The 25,820-nt window shown below is 33.5% G+C and overlaps 1 non-coding gene and 1 pseudogene across 1 annotated transcript; one reads left to right on the top strand and one right to left on the bottom strand.

Moving 5' to 3' along the window:
• Positions 1-9,689: 9,689 nt before the first annotated feature.
• Positions 9,690-10,179, bottom strand: LOC106980450 (nuclear transport factor 2-like; annotated as a pseudogene).
• Positions 10,180-24,208: 14,029 nt separating this feature from the next.
• On the top strand, positions 24,209-24,281 carry TRNAQ-CUG (transfer RNA glutamine (anticodon CUG)). The gene has a single exon. It is a non-coding gene; the product is annotated as a tRNA-Gln (tRNA).
• The last annotated feature ends 1,539 nt before the right edge of the window (positions 24,282-25,820 follow it).

Raw genomic sequence — 25,820 nt, 5'->3', positions numbered from 1 at the left:
ATACCAGCTGGGATGTACTTTTAAATTCCCCTGAAGGTCTTACTCAGTTCTGCATGTCTATAGCTTTATTCACGAGTGGCCAATATCTCTTTTGGGTGTTTGGTCCAAGAATAGATTCTCAAGTTATTGCTTTTAGCTGTAGTTAGATAAAACTACTCAGCAATAGTTTAAAGGAACACAGTGACCATAATATGTAAGTGAATTAAATTATATACATTTTTGTTAAATAAGCAAGGTGTGATTTATTTATTATATTGTGCATTCTTTCTAATATTTAGATTTCTAATGCCTTAATAAGAATAGAGAATGAAAATATAAATCCAAAACCTCAGTTAGGTCTAAAGTTTCCCTACTGTATTTCTGCAAATGCACAACCAAATCTCTGAATCTTTTGTACTAACATTAGGGGCTCATTTCTATCTATCACTGAGGATTTTTATTTCTCAAAATTAATCTGGATAATTTTCTCCAAAAAGCTATAATACATTTATGATGGGTTTGCTAAAAAAAAAAAAAAAAAAAAAAAAAAAAAAAGGTAGCCTGCGTATTTGTCTACTTTGCCAAAACATCTGAAAAGGCCACACTGGGCTACATAGGTTTAGAAGACTTTGCTGCACACTTAGCAACCTCTGAACTGTCAGATTATGAAGTTTAAAATAACTGAGTGTTTAATATAACTAACTGGGTATTGTATGGAGGTGTTGAATCACTATATTGTACACCTGAAGCTAATATTACACTGTATGTCAACTAACTTGAATTAAAACAAAATCCTTTAAAAAATCAAATAAGTGACTCTTGTTACAGATAACTGATTTTCTATCATTATCAAAACACATACATAGTTTCCACCCCCTTCGAAAAGTTACCAAATAAAATTGTGATTTTCTAGACTTGAATAATCTGAGATTGCTTGTGTTGTAGCAACATGATTACATGTATATGGTAGACCCTGAGGATGGTGTGTTATATTTATTTTATTTCCAATACCAAGGAATATAAATATTTTAAGTGGAATGTGCAGTTAATCTTTTTATAATAATCTGTCATAGGAAACTCTTTTCCAGTCTCTAAATAAGTACACTTATGTAGATGGATATAACACACATACTAACAGAAACATATGTTATATGCATAGGATAAAAAGCATATGAAATTATAAACATTAAGGTTTTCCACTGTGCTTCACTATAAGGATCCTTATCTCCTTTCCTAAAAGGTATTACCATTTTCTGTAGATACCTGTAACGGAGGACACTCTATAGCAGCATGTGGAATTCTCCCTGAATCTTTTTTTTTTTTTTTAGGTTTTATTCTGTTTCATTCTTCAGGTTTTGGACATGCAGGTTGATTTTCGCTGTTGAAATCGATATAAAAATTTAAACGATATTATAATTAGTTCTTGTCATCATTTTTCAGTAAGAGGATGGGGTAATTCCCCAGCAAAAACTTGCAGGGTCAAGGAGGTTCTGGACTTTAAATTTTCTTGAACATTAAAAATTGGCCTCCAAAAAGGTTAAAGTTATTAAGGTACTCAACAAGTAGTTTTAAAATGGTTGGTTTTTCCACACCATGTGCCAAATCATTTTACTTTTTATAATCTTATAGTTGAAAAAAATGTTGCTTGCATTTCTTTAAGTTAAATGTCTTTTATATTTTTAGTCATTTGTATTTTTCTTTTCTTAACTGCCTGATTGTAAATTTTCCACTTTTTTCTTACTTGATATCTTGTGTTTTTTTTATACATACATGCACATATTCACAAACATGGTGCTTACATTTGAAAGTACTTGGAATTTTATGACAAGTTTAAATATTCAGGGCTCTTTAGTTTCTCTAAATTTTCATGAAATTATTCTCGTGTTTTTTCTCATTAGGCATGATGCTTTCCTTGATTTTCAATATAGATACAGACAATTATTTTTGAAAATGAAGACTTGGACATATTTATCTACCTGTTCCAAGTTTTATCCTTAAACAGCATAACTAAGTCCTGGAGATCTAATGCCCAGCATAGTGATTATAGACAACAATACTGTATTACAAACTTCAAAGTTGTTAAGAGACTAGATCTTAATTGTTCCCACTACAAAAGAGAAATGGTAATTATGTGACATGATAGAGGTATTAGCTAACTCTACAGTGTTAATCACATTGCAATACATAAATGTATCAAATCAACACATTGTATATCTTAAAGTTATATAATGTTATATGCCAATCATATTTTAATAAAAAAAAAGTCAGGACTGAATATTATTCTGTGTATATTTTTAATGCAACATGCTAATCATACATATTTTCCCTCTGATCTAATTAAATTATATATATATATATATAAAATATAGGATGTGATATATATTGTAATGTATATTACTTTATATATATATATATATTTACTAGAATTGCCTATTTTGAACCACCCTTGTATTTCTGTCATTATTCATTCACACCATCAATATTTATTATGTGCCTAAAGTGTGGCAGGTATTTTCTGGGATGCTAGAGACTCAAAAATAAACAAAACATGTAAAATCTTTGCCCTAAAGTTATGTAGTTATTTTAAAATACCAGTGTGTTCTCTTTTTTAACACCGGATTTCTTACCTGAGTATTGATTTTAATAAATCATATTCATTTGAATTTTGTTATCAGTATTATTCTGATATCAAAAAATATTTTTAAGCTTCACCTGAATTACTGCTCTGGAAAATTTTAAATTGCATTGGAATTAGATTCTTGGTTTGAAATTACTTACTATGAGACCATCTGGGCCTCTCAGTTTTTAGTGAGGTTTTTTTCTCAAATAGTTTAGAATTAATCTGCTTGAAATTACTGGCTTGTTTAGATTTTCCATTTCTTCTGGGACTAATTTTGGTAATTTATGTTATTTCTGTAATACAATACATTTAATTCTGGTTTTCAGAGTTTTACACAAATTATTCTAAAGAATTTTGATACATATGTTTTAAGTTCCTTTCTGGTTTTTTTCTTTCCTCATTTTTAATTTTGCTAGCATAGCAAAATTTTTCATGTATTAATCTAGTATCATTTTATCACTTAAAATGTATAAACTAACTAGTTTTGAAGTTTTAATAATACTACTGATTTAAGCCTTTAAATTTTTACTTTGTTATTTCCATCTCCATATGTGGGGATGTTTTTCCCAAAATTTTTAACATTGAAAATGCAACAATTAAAAAAATTTTCTTATTTGGGAATATATGAGTTTAAGACTCTGGAATTTTTTTTTTTTTTTTTTTTTTTTACTAAGGTTAGGTTTAGCATTATCTGTAAAACGTATGTCCTCTGGGGTGCCTGGGTGGCTCGGTCGGTTAAGCATCTGACTTCGGCTCAGGTCACGATGTCACGGACCGTGAGTTCGAGCCCCACGTCGGGCTCTGTGCTGACAGCTCAGAGTCTGGAGCCTGTTTCAGATTCTGTGTCTCCCTCTCTCTCTGCTCCTCCCCTGTTCATGCTCTGTCTCTCTCTGTCTCAAAAATAAATAAATGTTAAAAATTTTTTTTTAAAAAAATATAAAACATGTGTCCTTTATCATTATTATGTCTATATTGTGTAGTTTTGCTTTGTAGTTCACCTTTAAGAGTTGTACAATAATGTTTTACCTGTAATTTTTAAGTATTTTGAGATAATTTTAGATTTTCTTTCCTCAATTTTAAATATTACTCCATTGTAGGGGCACCTGGGTGACTGAGTAGGTTAAGTGTCCGACTTCGGCTCAGGTCATGATCTCACGGTCCGTAAGTTCGAGCCCCACGTCGGGCTCTGTGCTGACAGCTCAGAGCCCGGAGCCTGCTTCCGATTCTGTGTCTCCCTCTCTGCTCTTCCCTCACTCGCGTTTTCTGTCTCTCTCTCTCTCTCTCTCTCTCTCTCTCTCTCTCTTTCTCTCTCCTCTCTCAAAGAATAAATAAACCTTAAGAAAAATTTAAATATTACACCACTGTGGTTGGAGAATATGGCCTTTTTTACTTCCTTAAATATATTGTAATTTCCTTTGTGATCTAACATATGCTCCATTTTAGCAGTTGCCTTATCCTGTGGTGCCCGGTTCGTATCCCTCAGACTCTACTGTTTTCATTGTGCACCTTTGATCTTCCAGCTGCAAGTGTCCATATCTTTCTGACACAGAGTTTTTCTGAAATCGTAGAAGCCTATCCTGTTCCCGTGAGTAGTCCAGAAACTCTGAATTTACACATGCCCCACAACTATCAACCGAGGACTGCTGGGGTATGGCATATAAATAAATACCCTAGCTGCCTCCCTCCCTGGGGTGGATAAATCTGGTCATATTTTATACCATTTCTCAGAGTTTTTCCCGTATGATTAATCTGTGACAGGTAGTTTAATTATGCACCCTTTATGGGATGCTTTCCTTTCACTGTATAACTTTTCCTTACTTGTGTTTCTTATTTCCTCTAATAAACACATTTTACTGGAATTCTTGTCTTAAGACTTACATCTGGGAGAATTCAAAATAAGACAGAACTAATTGTATTACTACATTTTTTTCCTGTTAGATTATATGGTAAACTACTCAAGAAGATTATGTGACTTATTCATTACCTATTCATGGTAGTTTAAAATCTGTTTCTCCTTCATGGTTTCCCTTAATTTTGTTCTTGCACTCTGCATTTCATATTTTAAACATTTTGTTATTGAGTAACTAAATATTAATCCCAAAATTTTATCAGTGTCAGCAGTGCTCTTTATAACATGCCCTTTCTTTTCTTCTTTAAGAATTCTAGCATTAATACCATGACACAGGTTGGTTCATACTTTTGCCTTTGAATCATTTTATTTATTTTTTATCTATTAAAATTTTTTTTAATGTTTTTATTTATTTTTGAGAGACAGAGAGAGACAGAACGTGAGCGGGGAGAGGTAGAGAGAGAGGGAGACACAGAATCCAAAGCAGGCTCCGGGCTCCGAGCCATCAGCACAGAGCCCGATGCAGGGCTCAAACTCACGAACTGTAAGATCATGACCTGAGCCGAAGTCGGACGCTTAACCAACTGAGCCACCCAGGCACCCCCTACCTTTAAATCATTTTAGATATACCCATTAGATACAGCATATATTTGCTAGTGTTGTTTTTATCCATTCAACCTGTTCCTTTCAGTATGTGAACTTTTACTGCATTTCCCCTTACAGATATACAAATATTTGACCTTAGTTCTCTTATTTTTTTTTTTTTATTAAACACTTCCTTTGTTTTCTCTCTTCTGCTGTGTGAATTGTGTGTGGGTTTCTTTCTTCTAGTGTTTAGCTTTATAACCTTACATGACATATGATGAATTTTGAAGGATGGAAAAACCTTTCCTCTACACATTGACAAGGGGTGAAAGTCCTTCCATAAAGAGAGATTAATGTGTGCACTTGCACAGGAGGCGAAAGTTGTTCTAGAGAGAATGAGAGTATGTACCACCTTAATGAAACACTAGTCCTTTCTCTGCTACTGTCTTTTAGGGGAGAGAAGAATTACTTAAAGGAAAACACTGTAATGGGGCGCTTGTATTTTTGGCATTTAAATTCTTCATGCTTGAAATACCTTAAAATATCAAATTCTCCACTTTTCAACCCTTTAAAATAGTGCATTAAATTAGTTCAAATTCAAGTGCTTCTAGTTTTGAAAAATTGGTTTTTTGATGATTCTTGTTTTCACTTTGGCTTGAGAGGCTGTGGGTATTAATAATCATTGGCATGATGTCTGTCAAGTTACTTGTCAGTGCTTTTCCAGATAATTATAATTTTAAAAAAATGACACTAGTGATATCTAATACATACTATTTACTATTAAACACTGGTCCCTGTTATTTATATGTAGTAACTCACTTAACCCTTAAGAGTTAAATGAGGATAATACTACATGCAACTATGAGTTGCACATTAATACCACTGTAAATTTATATCTGAAAAAATTGAGTAGCAGAGGCTGTGTATCCTGCCCAGAGTTTCACATCCCTTAAATAGCAGACCCAGGAGTTGATTTCATAATTCATTGTACTTGGCTACTGAACTTTTAACCACTTTTTAAGCATGACACTACATACACTCAGATAAGAGTCATCTTTTAAGACTACATATCTGGGAGTATAAAATATTTTATTGTACTCTTTCTGTTTCTTATATCCAAAACCTGGATAAGATAAATGAAACAAATGGCAGAAGACTATGAAAGGTGAAGAAGAGACTGTCTCAGCTAGGGCTCTTGGTATTCTAGAAGAGAGTCAGAGCTGAGTCCTCTGGAGATTTTTTAACCTTCTGTGTATGCCACCTTGAGTGTCAGAGAAGTTCTCAACTCAGAAATGCCAGCAGGTACTGAGAAAAAAGCAAAGAACAATGAAAAAGTGGAGTAAGTCTGTTTTTTCTGGGGAGAAGACTGGAGCGCAGTGGTTCTCAACTGGGAGTGATTTGGTTCCCAAGGGAACGTTTGGCAACATCTCTAGACATTTGGGGTGATGACTTTTGGGGTGGGAGAGCTCTACCGGCATCTCGTGTGTAGAGGCCAGGAATGTTGTTCAGGATTCTACAATGCACAGGGGAGCTCCCCAAGGCAAAGAATTACCCAGCCCAAGTATCAAAAGTGTCAAGGTAGAGAAATCCTGCTCTGAGCGGTCCAAACAGGCACCAGCAAACTATGGCCCTGTTCACCAAACCCAGCTCACCACCTGTTTTTGTAAATAATGATTCACTGGAACTTTGCTTGTGTATAATACATATGATGTGTGTGTATGTGTGTGTTTGTGAGAGTGACAGAGGGAGAGAGGGACTTATTATGGACAGTTTTAATAGGGATCGTTTTTGTTCAAAATAACAAGTAAAAGGATTAGCATTTAAGCAGAATCTTCTTGCAATGTACAGAAGACTGAAAAGGGGGCCAAGCCTTTACTCTGTTTTTTTGCTGAACTGATTTCACTGAGATCTGGTGGCAATGTTGTTTTCCTGATCAGCATACTCTGGGGGAAAGAGACTCTGCTGTAGGCCTTGTGCTATTCCGTTACATTTCTCTGCTCAGCTGTTTCTCTTTGCTTTTGCAGATGTACTAATAAAGTATGTAAGAAATAGCAATAGACAATCTCTGTAAATGAATATTACTAAGGAAAATATTTGGCAGCAAAAATGAAATTATATTTTGAAGTTAGTATTTTCATTAGAATTTATTACTTCATTATGCTTTCACTGTAATTTCTACATAGAGTACTACTTTAGTGATACTTAACATATGTATGAACTGATGACACATTGCAAATTCCTCATGAAGATTTTCTCATAGCATTATAATTATTCTGTCTTCAAGATATATATTAATTACACAGGTGAAAATAGTAACTTGATGGTAGAGAAACCTGACAGATACCTCTTTAACCAAGTGATCAAGGTTAATATCATCAGTAATAAGATATATCAACATCATGAACCCCTCGGTGTGATGTAATGAGAAGAACTCACTTTTGCTTCTGTAGCATTCTGGCAAAAAAAATGTCTTAACTGGAATTCATCCTGAAGAAACATCACACAAATCCAAAGTGAGGGACATTCAACAAAGTAATTGGCCAGTTGTCTTCAAAAGTGTCAAGGCCATGACACTTCTCAGTTTGGAAGACATGACAACTAAATGCAAAGTGCCATTCTAGATTGGATCCTGGAGTCGTGAAAGGACATTAATGTGACAATTGGTGATACTTGATGAAATTTTGTAGATTACTTAGTAGTATTTTACCAGTGATAATTCCCAGGTTCCGGCAATAGCATTATGGTTTTATAAGATGATAATATTTGGAGAAGCTGTAAAAAGATAAAGGAGCTCTGTGTATTATATTTACAACTTCTTTTGGTGATGTATGTTTTGTGTTTTATTCCATCAAGTCTAACACAAATTAGCGGCTCCATAAAATCTTGAATTAATAAATATACATCCATTAGTTTAATCTTAAATTTTATTTATCTCTACTTTCTTTTAACCATTTGTTTCCTGATACTGGATCATGCTTTCACCTACATGGAAGCCAATTATTGTTTTCTTACACAGAAACCTGCAAAATCCCAATACCCAATTGTGTCTGCATGTTTTTTCAAAGACCCTATTGATACTCCACATTTTTCGCTAGAAGACATGGCACAGATAACACCAGAACTATCAGGGCCTGATTTGAAATGCTAGCCTATAATTTTTAGTTATTCATTGAACTCGTGAACCTGCACTAGTAATTGGAATATACATTTATATACTTTTAAAATATTAAAACCTTAGCTCTTTAATTTGTTTTATCTTTGTTTTCTTTCATTTGTATTGAAGTGTTTTGACTACAGCACTCAGATAAGTCATGAATTTATTTTTAAAGGTGTCATAGTGTTTGAACTTTCCATATATCCCCTCATTTAAAAGGTACTTACAGTAGATACATACGATACAAGTAATTTCACATGCCTCATGTGAAAATCTCTGCTTCTGTGCATTCCAAATTTTCATAGTTAAGAGAAATAAAAATTATTTTCCTTTTATAATTTGGATAAATATCATAGCTATTCCAAAAATATTTGGTGATATCATTGTTTGAAGCCTCTGAGTGAAGCAAATTAATTGTAAGGTGGTTATCCTTTGCATTAAAAATATCCCGACCTAAAAATCTTGTTATTTGGAAGCAGCCAAATCTATTGTTATGTGGGTGTTGATATCAGTAGCTCCATATTTAAATAGAAATTAACTTGAAATTAAATTAAAGCATTTTGCTCACAAGATCAGAACAAAACTCAGCACTGCCTCCCTGGAATCAATAATTTTCACATAGCTACATTTATCATATTAAAAAAGATGTTAATAAAGCTAATATTATAAATGAATGAGCTCCCATTCTAGAATTTTCCTAAAATGAAAGGTGCCTTAGTAAAGTTAATTATATTAGAGTTGTAGTGAAGAGTAAGCTTGAACATGTTATTATTATGGTGAAAATGATGGATCTAGTATGCGGACATAAAAAATTCTTAAATGAAATAAGTTAACTTTCACCAAGAGAAATCGCCTCATAGCCCAGTAGGATGACCGGCAGTAGGTATGCATATATGAGCCAACCCACTTTAAAGATTGTCATCCAGGAGGTGATTTCTGTTGTGGAAACTGATTTCAATTATATGCTCTTGAAGTATCCATCTATGAGAATTTTATTTTATGTTTTTTAAGTTTATTTATTTAATTTGAGAGAGAGCACGTGTGAGTGGGAGAGGGGCAGAGGGAGAACCCTGAGCAGGCTCCACACTGCTGGCACAGACCCCAGTGCAGGGCTCGATCCCATGAACCGTGAGATCATGATCTGAGCCAAGACCAAGAGTGGGACACTTAACCGACTGAACCAGCCAGTCACTTCTATGAGAATTTTATCTTATTTGTTAAGAAAATTTTCATCGTTTTGTTGTATCATGAAGCATTGAAACATCCAAACAAATCAATATGTGGGTGGTGAGGCAGCTGCTTTCTCCTTCACTTCTTTGGGTTCCTAGAACAACTTGTCAGTAGATTCTTTTTTTTAAAAAGATGACCTTTTGTGTTATTCAAGTCTTTAGGCATGTGCTGGTACAACACAAACTTCTGTCAGATGCAACAAGCTAGCATCCAGGTATCATGCACAACAGCTCAGTAATAGCACACTGCATCTGCTCCCACTGCAGTGGAGCTCATTTGTTAACATTTGGAGCATCTGGAGGAGTAAGTATGGTATGGGAAAGACAACGAAGGGAGAAACAGCATAAGTATGTGGCTGGGAGGAGAGAAGGTCGGCAGAAGTTGTGCAGCCTGAATATGTCATTGGTGCAAACTCCAGCATCCTTGACGTTCTTTAATAGGAACATCTGGTGGAATCCCATCATGAGGTCTTTATCAGCTTTGAGCTGGCCCGCAACCATGGTGATGATGCAGGTATGTGGCACAGGCCGATGATGCTATGTCGTGATGCTGTGTCGTGATGCTGTGCTAGGTTTTCTGAAACAGAAGGGTAGATGATTTCTCCACAATGGTAGCTTTCTCTTGGGATTTCTGTCCTTCCCACCTAAGGCATGGTGCGTCAATATAAATTGCACCTAGTTACATTCTGTCATTATCAAGTAACTGGTAGTAATGTTGAATGAAGCTGGATCCAGTCTGTTCCCAGGTTGGCTTATTTCCCATTCTGGAGCATCAGCTGGCCTCATTGAGATCCCAGGAGATGGCGTGATGTCTAAAGTGACAGTGGCAACCCAGCATGATCTGCAAGGGGAATCTTAAATACTGATGTCGGTGTAATTAAAATAACTTCTAACATAAAATTAAAAAAGAAATTTATTTAGATCAAGCAAGCTTATAAATAATTAGATGGATTTATATAAATCCCAGTTGCTATTAAACTATGACACAGTTTTTGATTAAGACATTTGTCTGATGGACCTTAAAATGACTTCCCAAATTCAAGGCTTTTCCTTACTTTTTATTATGGTATACCAAAGTTTACAAGTTTAATGTTACAGTTCTGTCAAGTTTTTCTCCCTAGGATTATATAGTGCACGTGTGTTTTGTTCTTGTTCTCGTTTCCGTTGTACTGTTGTATCCCAAAGAACAAACAGAAAAAATGATAACATGGAAGATTCAAATCCATATATACCATATATTAAATATAAAGAGACTAAATACTCCATTTTAAAAGTCAAAGGTCGTCAGAAAACATCAAAATAATCTTAAAAGTGAACTGCATGGCCTATGGAAAAGAATGGGGAAAAATGTACAATGTGACAGTTAAGCAGAGAAAAGTTGATTTGTTATTCTTATATTGGACACGGTAGATTTAGGTGAAAAAATAGGCTTATTTCGATATAATAAGAGGGTAAATCCAAGAGAAAGATAGAAACACCCTAACCTTATATTTAGATAACAATATAGCCTCATTTTACAAAGCAGAAAGTGACAGAACTAAAAGGAAATACAGACAAATAATCACAGTGTGAGAATTTAATTCACCTATCTCTGAAACTAAGAGAAAAACAAGGGGAAAAAAAACCAAAAACAGCCCATCTTATCATCTGGGCAATTCTTTCTGAGATCTTGTCCCTTCAAATTCTGTGTTCAAACAAATGTCTGATAATTTTTCCAGTTTTTCTAGATTTCCTCAGCAGGATGGTTATGCTGTAAAAGGCCATTCTGTCACTGCTGGAAGCAGACATCTTCATAAACACAGTGTATTTTTTTTGTGGCATGCTATAGTTTGTAGCTTTTTATCCATAAAGCCAATTAATTAAAAATTAGGAAAATAAACCATTTATTTTAGAGTACATGATCTTCACTAGCAGCAGATATTTTTTTCATAGTTTATTTAGATTCTTCCAATTAATTTTATTTGATTGAGCTAATAAATGTTTCTTCATTCAGTATTCATGTAGTAGGTATAGTCCATTTGCTGGAGTTTCATTCTAGATCGATTACCTACTGGAAAAAGCATCAAGTAAATAAGGTCTGTTTACAGATATTTGTATGTATAGGTTCCTGTGTTCGCACATATTAATGAAACAAAATCATATGCTAGGGTTTAACAAAAATCTGAAAGAATTCAAGGAAATTGTATGAAAGAAATCATAATCTCTGATGAAGCTGTCAGCAGCATATGCAGATCTAAAGTTTGAACATGCATTCAATTCTATGTTGGAGCTCATCTGATCAAGGTAGACTGGATAAATCAGATCATCTCTCTCCTGAGAAACTAGAAAGAGAAGAAAGATTGGAAAACTAAGAAAGGCAAATAAATATTACACAGTAAAAATCCACAGAAGTGAATATAGCATTTTAAGTGGCTTTCATCTTGAGGGTCTGCAGATGCAGAGAGCTTACTTAGAGACTGGAAATTAAACAACACTAACTTCCAATAAGTTCACCAAGATACAGGGAGAACCAAGTTCAGGCATCACTGATCATTGTCTTTGTGTGGTGGGAGATGAGATAGATACAAATTCTGTGGGGTTTGGGTGGGACTCTGAAGGTTATGGTTTGGAAGCTGTAGTGAACCTGAAATCAACCAATTCCAACCAGGGACAAAATCCTGACTTTGAATCATTGGAATCTCTGATTAGATTAAGAATGTCTGAAAATGATAGTGCCGTGCTGCTAGTTGCTCAGCCAGAGTGAAATTAAATTTGGATTATCTCTGTAATTTTCATATATTATTTCTGGCACACAAGTAAAAATGACTAGGAGAAGTATGAGAAAAAATGTGACTAAAACTCAACTGAGGGGTACTTAGCTGGCTTAATGGAGTGTGCCACTCTTGATCTCACGTTTGTGAGTTTGAGCCTCACGCTGGGGGTAGGGATTACTTTTAAAGCCTTAAAAAAAATAAGGGGAGGTGGGTAGGAGATGGGCTAGATGGGTGATGCGTATTAAGGAGGACTCTTAGTGTGATGAGGATCAGGTTTTGTATTTAAGTGATGAATCACTGAATTCTACTCCTGAAACCAATATTGCACTGTATGTTAAACTAAAAGTTAAATTAAAAAAAATTTTTTACATAAATAAAAAATAAAATAAGAAACATTTTAAATACTTAACTTGTTTCAAAAGACTAATAAACCCATTAAATGTAAACATAAATAGCATTTCTATTAAAATAACTGTATTTACCCAAACAAAACAAAATAAATAAAATTTAAAAATTAAAAAATTAAATAGAAATTATATAACAGACAGAAATAGATACACCAGATAAATAGAAAATAGAGCCATCAGATGTGCAATTTAAAAGGCTTCATATATCCAAAACATAAGAAGCATAATTAAGAACTGGAAATAAAAACAGTAGGTTTTGTTTTATGTATTTGAATTTTGTTTATAGGGTACCCAAATATTTAGGTTTGTAATATGCCTGTTAAATGAATCCTTTAATCACAATAAAACATCCCTTATTTCCAGTTATATTCCTTTATTAAAGTTTATTTTGTCTAGCATCAGCGTACCCAATCCAGCTTTCTTATGCTTGTGTTAATGTTTGTTATATCTTTTTTTATACTATTATTTCATACCGAACCATATCTTTAAATACAAGTTGTGTGTCATATAAACAGCATATAATGGACTTAGTTTTTGTTATTTTTTTCTTATCTAGTCTGACAGTCTGCACTTTTAATTCGAATGTTTAGGTCTTTTTACATTTAGTTACTATTAATATTGTTTGCTTTAAATTTGACCATCCTGCCCTTCATTTTTCATGTCCTCTTTTTGTTTCTGGTCTTACTTTTGTATGTACTTCTATGTTTATTGAACATGTTTTACTACTTATATTAAGTTCCTCTGTTGGGTTTTTATCTGAGGTAGTTTAAAACATGTCCACACATGCTTTGACATGTTTTTGTTTCAATAGATGAATTTTATGGCTCTTCCCAGAATTCTGGGTCAACCTCATGACTATTTTTTTCTTTAGAAAAATAAAAGTGGTACATTTTATTTATTTATTTGTTTATTTATTCATTTATTTATTCTTAACCTCATGACTCTATAATCAATAGAGTGCAACAGTTGTGTTGCTATATAAAGTTCCAGGCTAAAATTCCAATCAGCTGCGGTTACCAACTGCCATAAATGGAGGGCGCCATCTTGGCCGTCCTCTCAGTGTTCTTTCCACGTATTTCATTGGTTCTCAGTCGCCATCACACATGTCACTTCCCTTTAGCCAGAAGAACTTCCTGTAGCAACGTGAATTGGCTTCTCAAGAGACAAGTTGACTCAGGCTTGTTTATGTGCATGTATCTTATTTCATTATCAATTTGGAAGGATAATCTTGCTTAATATAAAATTCGACATTGATGGTTATATTTTTTCTTTGGCTCTGGTTGTAGTTCTACGTTGATGCTATTGAGAAGGCAGCTATCTTCTCAAAGCCCACAATGACATCTCGCAGATCGCCGCTTGGCTTCCAAAGGGAGGTTAGTTTCCTTTTAAATCATTGTTTACATGTTTGTAATGTGTCCTTCTTTCTTTGGCACGGTTGGTGTATATGTCAAATATATAGTATGCTAATACTTTTCAAAAATTTATAGCTGTTTTACAATCAAAAGTACTTAATTTGTATAAAGTGATTAATTTATATAAATGCAATAATGTAACAATGGTAATACATAAAGAAAAAGGGGGGAAAAGCTAGCATAAAAGTAACAAATGCAAAAAAAAGCAAATTTTCTTGATTTCTTATTAAAATGTATGTTTGAATAAATTATGTATAAATTAAAATAATTTAAGCATATTTGCATGCAAAATCTCAAAATATTAAACGTTTTTTTCCTTTTAATTATTGATCTGCTTCTAATGTTCACTTGGATGAGAAATTTTATGACTAGCCAAAACTTCCACTAAGGAAAATGAAGTGACACTTGTATTATCGATAGCCAAAATTTTTATTTCTGTAATAATTATATAACATTTAGCACGCACAAAACATTTTATATACAGTAATTTGTATAAAAGAACTCAAATAAGAATCAATGTAGTAACAATTTATAAAACACAATTGAAAGTAAAATGGAAATATTCATATATGCATGTACTTAATATGTAATAATTTTGGTACTTCAAATAATAATTAAATGACAGCCTACTTAAAAAATAATATTTGTAGAAAACATGAAAGCATAAATACAAGAAATTATAAAATAACAAAAGAATATTAAGTATGCTTAATCTTTAATGTAAATTAAGTAATAAGATAGTTTTTATATTTTTATCTTAGTATCAGATTATGAAGGAACTTAAAATGTGATAGTGTTTTGGAAAGAAATTGGACACTGTTCTACAAATTCTATATTTCCATGCCCTTTCCATAGTTATTCCATTTCTAGATCTGGGTCTGACACAGCTACTTATTAATGTACTGGGAGGGGGGCTCTTGATGATAGAAGTTCTGGGGTCCCAGCTCCCTGTCTGCCCAAACTGTGGCTTTCCCAGGCTCCCCTTCTGCTTTAGGAATTGACTACAGAAAGGCAGTAGGAGCGGGGAGGCTCCCAGATCCCAGAAGTGGGGGTGACCTGTCCCAAAAAGAAAGCCTAGTCAGCTGAGGCACCAGGATCCCCCTCAGGTACAGACTGGACCAGGAGGGCTTTAAGCTGTTTCTGATTATACTGTGTTCCTTTATTCAACTGCAAAGAGAAAAAAAAACTTAAAAAGATAAATTATAGACCTTCAAATAAGCACACAAATGTATAAATATATTATTTATGTAACTGTATACATATATTTGTATTTGCTCCTACATACCTTTGATTGCTCATCATGGTTTCTTTCTACAAAGGGAAATATATTTGCAATTTTTGCTAGTTTTGTGGTCAGTACATGTGGTATTAGTAACTAATGTGTAGGTCAAAGAAATAGTCACATGATGGCATAATACTAAAGGTTATTTTGAAATATCTACAATCCTGCTTTTTGTCTCTTCAGAATTGCCTTTTGGGATAATTTTATGTTAATTGATTGATACAATATGTGGTATAATTTGTCTTGCTTCCTTCATTTGGCATAGGCTTTTAGAGGTTCATCCATGTTCTGGCATGTATCAGAAATCAGTTCCTTCTCATTGCTGTTTTAGAATTCCATTGTATGGTTAATAACCATTTATTGTTTGCCTATTTATGAGTGATGGAGATTACAGTTCTTCCCAGATTTTGGATATTATGAATAAAGTGGCTATGAACACTTTTTTTAGAAGTTTTTGTTGTATAGACATAAGCTTTCATTTCTCTTGGGTAAATACCTAGAAGTAGAGGGGTTGGGATCATACCATGGAATATGTTGAACTTTTTAAGAAGTTGCCTACATGTTTTCCAAGTTGTACCATTTTGCATTCCCGAAATCATTCTGTGAAGTTCCAGTTAGTTGTCTCACATCCATGTCAACTTTTGCTTTTGTGACACTTTTAAAATTTAACTATTAGAGAAGGTTAGAATTGGTATTTGTGCATCTTATTTTTATTTCCCTGAAGACTTAAAGGCATTGGAAATTTGTTTATGTGCATATTGAATATTCTCTAGTGAAGTATTTACTAAAAATAATTGCCTGTGTATTTGAAGTTGTTTTGGGGGGCGCCTGGGTGGCTCAGTCATTTAATCATCTGACTCTTGATTTCAGCTCAGGTAATGATCTCGGGTTGGTGGGTTCAAGCCCCACATCGGGCTCTGTGCTGACAAAGTAGAACCTGCTTGGAATTGTCTGTCTCCCTCTATCTCTGCCCCTCACCTGCTCATGCTCTCTCTCTCCCACTCTTTCAAAAATAAACAAACATTTAAGAAAATAAAGTTTTCTAATTATTGATTGGAATAATTCTTTATGTATTCTGGATACAAGTCCCTTTTTCAGATATGTCTATTGTAAATATTTTCTTCAGGTCTATGTAACTTGTATTCATTTCTTAACTTTAAGAAAGAGGAGAAATTTCTACATTTGATGAACTACATTTTATTTTTTTATCCTAACAAATATTTTCCTATAGCAAGGATTAAAAGATTTTTTCCTATGTGTTTTATAGTTTGTACTTTTATATTGAGGTCTAAGAGCTATTTCAGGTTCATTTGTGTAGTGTGAAATTCACATCCAAATGCATTTTTATATGAATATTCAATTTGTTCAATAAATATTGTAATAAATATTGCTACAATATTTATTGCAACAACTCTTCTTTCTTTCATTAGTGTCGCACCCTTGTCAAAAATTAATTGGCCATATTTGTAGACTTTTTATTCTGTTCCATCGTCTCCTTATGCTAGTACTACATACAATCTTGAATATTGGAGCTTTATAGAAAGTTCTGAAATCAGGTAGTAAAGATCCTTCAACTTGTTTTAATATTTTGGGTTATGAAAGATCTATTACACTTACATGTTACTCTAAGAATAGTTTTGTAAATTTTTGCATAAAAAGCTTGTCGACATTTTTATTGAGGGTGAGTCTGTGGATAAATTTGTAAAGGATTGATGTGTTAACACTGTAGAGTTTTCCTTTCCAAGAAAATGGTGTATCACAACATTTCTTTAAATTTCTTGGTTTTTTTCAGCAATATTTGTAGTTTTCATTTGCAAGTTTTACATATTATTGTGCTAATGTTTCTCTGAGTAGTTCATGTCTCTTGATACTATTGTGCATGATAAAGTTTCATTTTCACTTTTAATAGTTATTTGCTGGCATTTAGAAGAGCAATTGATTTTTTGTGTAGTGATCTTATATCCTACAAACTTGATAAATTCACTTATTCTGTTTACTTTTTTGTATATTCCTTCAGATTTTGTATATATATGATAATAGCATCTCTGAAAAAAGAGATAGTTATAAGTCATCCTTTCCAATCTCTGTATATTTTCTTTTCTTGTCTTATTAAACTCACTAGGACCTCCATTTAATTTTGACTGGAAATGATAAGAACCGATACCCTTGCCTTGTTCCCAAACTTGTGGGAAGTCATTCAGTCTTTTTCTTTAAAATATTATGCTAACTTTGGGGCACCTGGGTAGCTCAGTCGGTTAAACGTCTGGCTTTTCTTTTTTTCTTTTTTAACTTTTTTTAATGTTTATTTTTGAGACAGTGAGAGAGAGAGCACGTGCAAGTGGGGAGGGTCAGAGAATAGAGGGAGACACAGAATCCAAAGCAGGTTCCAGGCTCCTCACTGCCAGCGCAGAGCCCAACACGGGGCTTGAACTCATAAACTGTAAGATCATGACCTGAGCCGAAGTCAGATGTTTAAACAACTGAGCCAGCCAGGCACCCTAAGCATTGACTCTTGATCTTGGCTCAAGTCATGATCTCATGGTTGGTGACATGGAGCCTGGCATCAGGTTCTGCGCTGACAGCACAGAGCCTGCTTGGAATTCTCTCCGCATCTCTCTCTGCCTCTCTGCCTCTTGCACGCACTCTCTCTCTCTGAAAATAAATATTTAAAAAATAAATAAAATAAAATAAAATAAAATAAAATAAAATAAAATATTATGCTAACTGTAGATTTTTCATTGATTCACTTAAGATGAAGAATTTCTTTTCTATTGCTGGTTTGTCAAATTTCATCAACTCGTACACTTACAATGGATGAGTTTAGGTATATGTAATCCTTCCTCAACAGCAGATTTAAAACAGAGAGATCACCTTAAATATTTATTGGAACTATTTCCTTTTCAAGTAGTTAAATACCACAGAATATTGACCATTTTCTCCTACTCATTTATGCCCATTGTTATTTGTACACATGAAAAATATCATTTTCATCTTATGCCCATTGTTATTTGTACACATATGTAAAATAGGAAAACACAAATCTGAATTCTAGGTTATTTTTACAATTAAATGGTATGTGTAGGAAAGTATTTTATAAACTATGAGGAATTATAGAATCATCAAATTATTCTTTTTATTCAGGAAATATATATATATATACACATTATATTTCTGAGTATATTTAAGATTTTAATTTCATTGTATTTCTCCATATTTATGCAAGATGATAGCTATTTGGGAATAAGCAAAACTTCCTTTAGTTGTCAAAAAAAAATGAGTTGTACACTGTTACTGAAACATTATCAGTAGAAATAAACAGGGCTTGGAATAGGAACAGATCAAGAAAAAAAAAATGCCTCTGTATAGTATCCAGCAGCGATAGCTAAGCTCAGAAAAAAGGCATTATTACTTTCAGAAGCTTCAACGATGATGTATTTTATCCTCTCTGAATTTTACCTGTCTCTAATAGTTAGCAATTATTTCCCTGGTATTCATCCTAGATTGTTGCTAAGCAATGACTATAAGCTTGTACCTTCTCAGTTTACCATTTGCTACACAGAATTTCTTGCATAATTCTTTGCCAAAATATTTCCTTTTTTTTATTCTAAAAATTAATAAAATATGCCTATCTGATATAGAATTTAATAAACATTTTTATCCTCTGTGATACAGTCTTTAGGGAGGCAAAATTAAATTTGTTGGGTCATTGACTCTTATCGAATTTGGTTAATTTGTAATTACTTTTTTTAGTACATACACACATACACACACACACACACACACACACACACACAACTTAACAGGATCTACATAAAATAAAAGCAAACCATATAATCACTATGACATATGGTTCATCTGATTTGACTCAGCTCATTTCCCTGGAAGAGATGCCTGCTGGGAACTCAATCTTTTCTACTGGTTTTGAATGCACTAAAAGACCAATTAGAAACACTGGTACCGCATTTTATAATTTTATTTATATTTTTATATTCTGTTTTAGAAACTTGTTTTACTTTATTTTTCTTTGGATCAACTAAACCATCCAGACTTGTTAGGGTAGTGGTAATGATACTTACCTGCAGTCATGGTACAAGTGTCCAAACCTTGGAATGAGGCTTAATAAGTTCTTAAGCAAATAATTACATTTCTTCAAACCTAACTAACTTTACTGGCAAAATGAAGATAATTATTTTCTCATAAACCTGAGAAACTGTACAAATATATTCAATCCTCCAAAATAAAATTTGTTGTCATATCACTGGCCAACATATTATGATCAAGGTCTCTCTCTTAGAACAGGGAAACATCTTTTCACTTTTTTTTCCCTCTTTGAAGTTTCTAATAGTATTTTTTCTATGCTTATACTGATTTACATAGTTCTACCTATTTCAATGATTGGAAACTATTTCACTTCTCTGTATTTATTTAGATTTCTTTATCAAGTCTAACCTAAAAGGTTGTCCCTCTTTAGATGTTACCATGTTTTCTGTGCATCACAGAACAAATCAGTCTGTTTGTCTTTCTCTTTGTAATTTGCACAGGGAAATTCTCTGAAACCCAAAGTAAATTTGGAATTTTGGAGGTACAAGATTAATTTTGATATCAGACATATTTATGTTTTAATTAGATTTACGTCTTTAAGTCACTCAAAAATATATATATTGGTGTCTTATGTTAACAATGGATAGAATTTTTTGTCTAATAGTTAACTATTTGTCCTAACACTGTTTAATAAATAATATGTTTTGGGACACCTGGGTGGCTCAGTCGGTTGGGCATCCAGCTTCAGCTCAGGTCATCATCTCACTGTTTGTGGGTTTGAACCCCACATTGGGCTCTAGCTGCCAGCTCAGAGCCTGGAGCCTGCTTCAGATTCTGTGTCTCCCTCTCTCTCTGCCCTTCTCCTACTCATGCTCTGTCTCTCTCTCTCTCTCTGAAAAATAAATACACATTAAAAAAATTAAAAAATATATATTTTTAACCCACTAAACTAGGGGTTTTGTTTGTATATCTTAAAATTTTATATATACTAGAGTTTATTTCTGGACTAACTCATTTAACCTATTTATGTACCATTACGATAGTTTTATGTGGTATTAGATAATAATTTTAATATCTGTTAGCCAAAGTTTCTTGCAATCTCAATTTCCAAAATTCTGTTACAGTTTCTTTGGTCTTTATTCCTCCTTATTCATTCAAATTCATTTTGGTTAATAAGAAGAATCTTAATGGGACCAAATATCTCAAAAGAGATACTTGTATTGCTAACTGAGCCAGTAAGAGTAGAAAAGGAGACTGAATTATCACTTTTTGGAAAAGTATTCTGTTCCTTGTTTGTGTACTGGGCCTTCTTCAGTTGGAAAAAAAGTGTGCAACTTAAACAATAGAGGTTTTCTCGTGACTGAAATATTGCACTTGCCAGGTTGTATAATAATCTAAGTATAATACTACCATTACTTAGATCATTATAATTGTATCCTTTTAAATGTTTGTTTAAGAGTAAGGACAAAGAATTAAACTATGGTATTGTTTTGGGGATTAAATTGTAACTTATAATGGTTTAACTATTCTGAGAGTGATGATAAAGATTTCTGGATAGGTAAGAGTTACATAGTTATATTCAGCAAAGAAATGCTGACACTTATTAAAATGAAGAGAAATCAGGGAGTGATATTTCCCTTTGAGTGTTCACAGAAGTGTTACCTTTTGCTTTTTAGTAAGACAATTATTCAGTTAATAGTAAGGCACTATTAAAGGAAAAAAAGAACAATGATAAATCAAGAGAGGGCTCTGGTTATAGAACACTTTACCCTAAATTCTAAGGTAGCATAAATACTTCTACTGTATACTAGAATGTGGTGAATGCCAAAAGGAAAGTCATTGGGGATGATGGAACTTTAGAGGAGGGAGACATTACTATCATAACAGCTCTTTGGTATGACTTCTTGGTTGACTTGGCATCTGAGCTACACCTTGACAGATGGTTTGGATCTGGGGTTGATGAGATGGAACTCCTGAAAAGTTGAGACAAAGCCACTGAGGTGCAGAGACTTAGTATATATTCAGGAGAAACTAGGTAATTTATTTTGGCTAGAATAGGAGAGTGTGTGAGGAAAAAAACAGTGGGAGATAATTTTGGAAAGACACTTAGTGGCCAGATGGCAAAATGTCTTGAATACTAGCTATTAAATTTTGGATTTTATTTTGTTGGTAATTTGGGGCCTTTTTTTTTTTTTTTTTTTTTTTTTTTTTTTTTTTAAGGCATGGGTGTGAATGGTGCTGTGCTTTAGAAAGATTACAAAACAGATTATCTTCCTAAATAAGCAGTTAGGCTGGGCATTCACAGTACTAGTGAGATTCTGAGATTCTAAAATCTTAAATCATCAGGTTCAGAAAGGTTTAAATAATGTTATCTTACCAGTAGTCAGAAAAATTCATCCACTAAGCCGTTTCTACTTTTGTACTATAATGTTTGATGTCAAATTAATATTTTTTCTTGTCTTTCCCTTTATTTAAAGAAAGATGTTAATATGCTTTTAAAGAAGTTAACTGAAGTATATAATCGTTGCCTTTGAAATTATTAGAATAACAAATGTGATATGAAATATTAAAGATTTCTAGTGCATTACAATAATTTTAAAAGATCATGTCATTTGAACATAAATTTGCATCAAATTTGCTTCATATATTATATTTTTTTCTCAATATAGTTATAAATCAGTGCACCTTCAAGATATCTCTGTTATTCCCAGATTATAAAATTGGGATCTCACTACAGGTTAATTTAGTGTTTTGTGTGAGATTATTAGTTTTATTTAATTTTTAAATAAAACCCATACTCACCAAAAACCCTTATTTTATATATCATGTGCATTATTTATTGAATTATGGATACATGCAGTTGGTATTCATTTTGATAAACACTAAAAATGTAAATGAAGTCAACTCAGTAATTAACTTTGAGTGTTCATGTATTAAAAGAAATGACTAAAGAAGTCGCAAAATCTAGTTGTAACTGCTGGTAGTCCATTAGTGGAAACCAAATTAGTTCTTAGTGATATATAATCTCATTTATTGCAATACCTAATGGATCATTTTTATGAAAAGTCAAATGTCTATAACATCGTTATTATGCATTTTGTTCAGGAACAAACATTAATGCCATATAAACGACTGTAGTGTAGGCATTTTAAAAACTCAGTGATCAGGCTTCGTAATTGTTAGGAAGTGAGGAGATTTTCAAATTTAACATTAATTAGTTTTGCATGTGTGAAGTTGCAATTGCTATGGTATACTTGATCGCTGCTGTCTTTTCAGTTGAGGTGCTAGCAGTCGAGATGGAAATATGTGGAAGTTACACGGGCTTACAGTGGATTGGATATAATAGAAAAAGAAATGTTACGATTGGCTCCTGGGTTTGGCTTGCATAATGTGCCATACACGAGGCTGCTTATATAAAACAGAAATTTATTTCTCACAGTTCTGGAGCCTCAAGGTCTGAGATCAGAGTGCAAGCACGAACAGGTTGTGATGAGGGCCCTCATCCAGTTGGTAGTCAGCTATCTTCTTGCATCCTCCCATGGCAAAAAGAGGGCTAGAGAGCTCTCTTGGTTTCCCCCTTATTAGGGCACTAATCCCATTTGTGAGAGCTACATCCTCATGATCCAATTACCTCCCAAAGGCCCCACCTCCTAATACTGCGGTTGAAGTAGGATTTCAATTTGAGAGTTTTAGGAGGACACAGGCATTCAGACCAGAACAGCTAACACTCACAGATAGTGGTGAGTATAAGAAAAACAGAACTGGGAGATAAAAATTTCAATTTAGCCTTTTACATATGATTTTAAAATTCCTCTTATCGAATTGGGTAGAGATGGCAAGAATGCCTTTGAATGTTGAGATATGGAATTCAGCAATGATATCTGTGACAGGGAGATGTTTTTTGGGAGCTATTAGGGTATAAATTATTATTAGGGTATAAATCATTAGGGTAAATGAAAGTATAAAAGTAAACTAGACTGCTCAAAAGTACTGAAAAAAAGAAATTCGTGTCCTGCAATTGAGGCCTGGTGTGTTTAATCATTGACTGTGTTAGTAAAGGAGATTGATCTTGAAAACAAGCCCAAGGAAAGGCAACCAAAAAGTATAAAGCCATACACAAGAGGGAATGCCACAGCAACTAAGGGAACAAAATAATTAAAAGTGCTACTGAGATTAGGATGATGAATAATTAATGATAATAATAATCTTTAACAGTTATTGAACGCTTACTGTTTACTTAGTACTAAGTGCTTTATCTGAATTGTTTCACTAGTCTTCAGTAACATCATAAGGTGAATACTATTATCTTTGTTTATGAGGGTCAAAGATAGGTTTAGAGAAAGTAAGAAACATATACAAATTAAAACAGGTATTAATTGGTGCATGTGGGATTGGAACCCAGGCAATAGGAGTCCAAAGATTATACACTTAGCCTGTATGCTCCATTCCATCCACATAGTCTGAAAAACTGCTCTTTGAATTTTTCCCTATATATGAAGGATAAACAGGAATTCATCAATGGAGAAAGGACTGAAGGTTGTCAAAGTTGTGCCTTCTTCACACATGTGTTCTCTTGAATCATAGAGTGAAGTGATATTGACTTCTCTTGAGCCTCCAAACTTGAGGAGTCATGTAAGGATCATAGAGTGACAAGAGAGTGATATTACACGTGGGATTTTGGTTAGTTCTGACATTGTCTTGAAGAATTACATTCCAGTTTTTCTTTGAGGAATTATCCATCCTGAGACCTCGATTTAGGGGGTTTAAATAAAGATAACCCCATCCCTAATTCCACTAGGGTTGCATAAACCAAGCCTGTCAAGAATATCATGTTCAGCTGCCCAAAGGATTATTTGATACTGGCTTCCTTGATCGATAAAACTTTGTTTTTTGGCGTGCCTGGCTGGCTCAGTTGGTAGAGCATGTGACTCTGAATTTTAGGGTTCTGAGTTCAAGCCTCACGTTGGGTGTAGACCCTACTAGAAAACCAAAACAAAAAGCTCTGTTTTTAAAATGTTGGAATTCTAACTTTATTAAAATAGTATAAAAATCTCTTCTAAATTTTCTGCCTTAATTTCTTCTAGAAGGTTAATCCCTTGCTACATTCCTAACCTGTGGAAATTACAATGCTAATCTAGAATGCTATGACATGTTGAAGTAGGAGCGTGGGCTTACAAATACAACAGATTTAGTTGTGGATTCAAGGGGACTTTCTGGAGAGTTTAAGTGAGGACTACTCCACACACAATTAGTAATTAATGTGTTCACATTTTATTCCTTTATTTATTCCTTTGTGTACTGGAGATCTCTAACACCACCCTCTATCATGTATCATCTATCTTGATGATTTCTTAAAAGAATTCACAGAAACCAGGAAAGCTATTAAACTCACAAGTATAGTGTATTATAAAATCAGCAAAGGGAAAAGACACATAAGGAGGGATCCAGGAGACACCAGGCACAAGCCTCCAGTTATTCTTTTCTTATGGAGTTCTACAGATAGTGCTAATTTTTTCCAGCACTAATGTGCTACAGTACATGCAAAATGTTGACACCCTTGTAAGCATGGAGCATCTCTGTCACTAACCTTAGTTCCTCAGTTGCCAGCCCTCACGCAGGTCTAATTGAGACAGGATGCCTCAATGCCTCAAAGCCCCAGGCATATACAAATAGAAATCTACCATAAATCACACTGCTAGCATAAACTCTACAAACACATTCTTATCAGGAAGGTATTCTAAGGGCTCGTATCAAAAGCTGGACAAGGACTAGCCCTGAAGAACTTAGGCAAATATAGGCTTTGGGCAATCCAGGCCTCAGAGTTAACCTTTGAGTGCACAGTATATACATTTTTGGAACTTCTGTGTGTTTTGTCCTATACAATGTCTTAGTGATATTTTGTTATATATGAAAATGATTTATACCGGTATGTTTTTATTTTCCATTTTATAAAATACTTTTAATTCTAATTCTTTTCCTTCTAATTCTAATGACTATTAGTTGTCCAGCATTACCTAAAAATATATGCAATCATAACTATTTACACACCTACAAGATAGTTATCTTTGAGTACTTTCTGACATTGCTAGGCCTTTTTGTTTTTGTTTAATTAAATAGACTTGAACTTCTGTGAGAATGTTTAGATGATTGAGATGATAATTTTCTCATTGCCAAATTAAATGAGAGAATAGACAGCCTTTCAGCGTGTGCAGTAAGTTTGACATGAGAGAAAACAGAGTAAACATTTTTAGGAATTAAAGAGTTATTGTGACCAGATATACACACAAGAGTTATTAAAGAGTTATTGTATATCCAGATATACACACACATACATACATATATATGTATGTGTATGTATATACATACGTATGTATAAGAGATTGAAAAATGAGACAGGTGCTTATGCAGTTGTATTTCAGAAATGCAGAAAACCCAAAACAGTAATATTTTTTCTAGGAAAAAATTTAAAAAGTGTTTTATGATTGAGAAGAAACATGAATGTGACCATG

This window comes from Acinonyx jubatus, chromosome X (assembly GCF_027475565.1).
Source record: "Acinonyx jubatus isolate Ajub_Pintada_27869175 chromosome X, VMU_Ajub_asm_v1.0, whole genome shotgun sequence".
Classification (NCBI taxonomy): Eukaryota; Metazoa; Chordata; class Mammalia; order Carnivora; family Felidae; genus Acinonyx; species Acinonyx jubatus.
Note: the sequence above shows the minus strand (reverse complement) of the source record. Positions and strands in the feature narration are given on the sequence as shown.